Source organism: Arachis ipaensis, chromosome B5, assembly GCF_059453495.1.
Source record: "Arachis ipaensis isolate K30076 ecotype BB chromosome B5, ASM5945349v1, whole genome shotgun sequence".
Lineage (NCBI taxonomy): Eukaryota > Viridiplantae > Streptophyta > Magnoliopsida > Fabales > Fabaceae > Arachis > Arachis ipaensis.
The window spans coordinates 128,351,883-128,353,247 of record NC_142440.1 but is presented as its reverse complement, the minus strand read 5'-3'; positions in this window follow the sequence as shown (position 1 = coordinate 128,353,247).

Genomic DNA, 1,365 nt, shown 5'->3' with positions numbered 1-1,365 from the left:
TATGGTCATCTTGTAAATCTCAGTCAGGCAGATTCAAATGGTTATGGAGATTTGATAATTAAAATATAAAATAGGATAAAGATACTTATGTAATTCATTGATAGAAATTTCAAATAAGCGTATGGAGATGCTTTGTTCTTTCTGAACCTCTGCTTTCCTACTACTTCCATTCAATCATTCATACTCCTTTCTATGGCAAGCTGTATGTTGGGCATCACCATTGTCAATGGATACTTCCCGTCCTCTCAGTGAAAATGGTCCAAATGTGCTGTCACCGCACGACTAATCATCTGTCGGTTCTCGATCATGTTGGAATAGGATCCAGTGATCCTTTTGCATCTGTCACTATGCCCAACACTCGCGAGTTTGAAGCTCGTCACAGTCATCCCTTCCCAGATCCTAATCGGAATACCATAGACAAGGTTTAGACTTTCCGGATCTCAAGAATGGCTGTCAATAATTCTAGCCTATACCACGAAGACTCTGATCTGAACCAGGAGCCCAAGAGATAAACGCTCAATCCAAGGTAGAACGGAAGTGGTTGTCAGGCACGCGTTCATAGGTTGAGAATAGTGATGAGTGTCATAGATCATCATATTCATCATGTTGAAGTGCAAGCGAATATCTTAGAATAGGAATAAGCTTGAATTGAATAAGAAAATAATAGTACTTTGCATTAATTCATGAGGAACAGCAGAGCTCCACACCTTAATTTATGGTGTGTAGAAACTCTACCGTTGAAAATACATAAGTGATGAAGGTCCAGGCATGGCCGAATGGCCAGCCCCCTAAACGTGATCTCTAAACATAAAATTATACAAAAGATAACCAGAGATATAAAATAATTCACTAAAAGTAGTTTTTATACTAAACTAGTAGCTAGGGTTACATAAGATAAGTAAATGATGTAGAAATCCACTTCTGGGTCCACTTGGTGTGTGCTTGGGCTGAGCATTGAGCTTTCATGTGTAGAGACTCTTTTTGGAGTTAAACGCCAGGTTGTAGCCTGTTTCTGGCGTTTAACTCCAGAATAGGGCAGGAAGTTGGCATTTGAACGCCAGTTTGCATAGTCAAAATCGGGAAAAGTATGGACTATTATATATTGCTGGAAAGCCCTGAATGTCTACTTTCCAACGCAATTGAGAGCGTGCCAATTAGACTTTCGTAGCTCCAGAAAATCCATTTTGAGTGCAGGGAGGTCAGAATCCAACAACATCTGCAGTCCTTCTTCAGCCTTTGAATCATATTTTTGCTCAAGTCCCTCAATTTCAGCCAGAAATTACCTGAAATCACAGAAAAACACACAAACTCATAGTGAAGTCCAGAAATGTGATTTTTATTTAAAAACTAATAAAAATATACTAA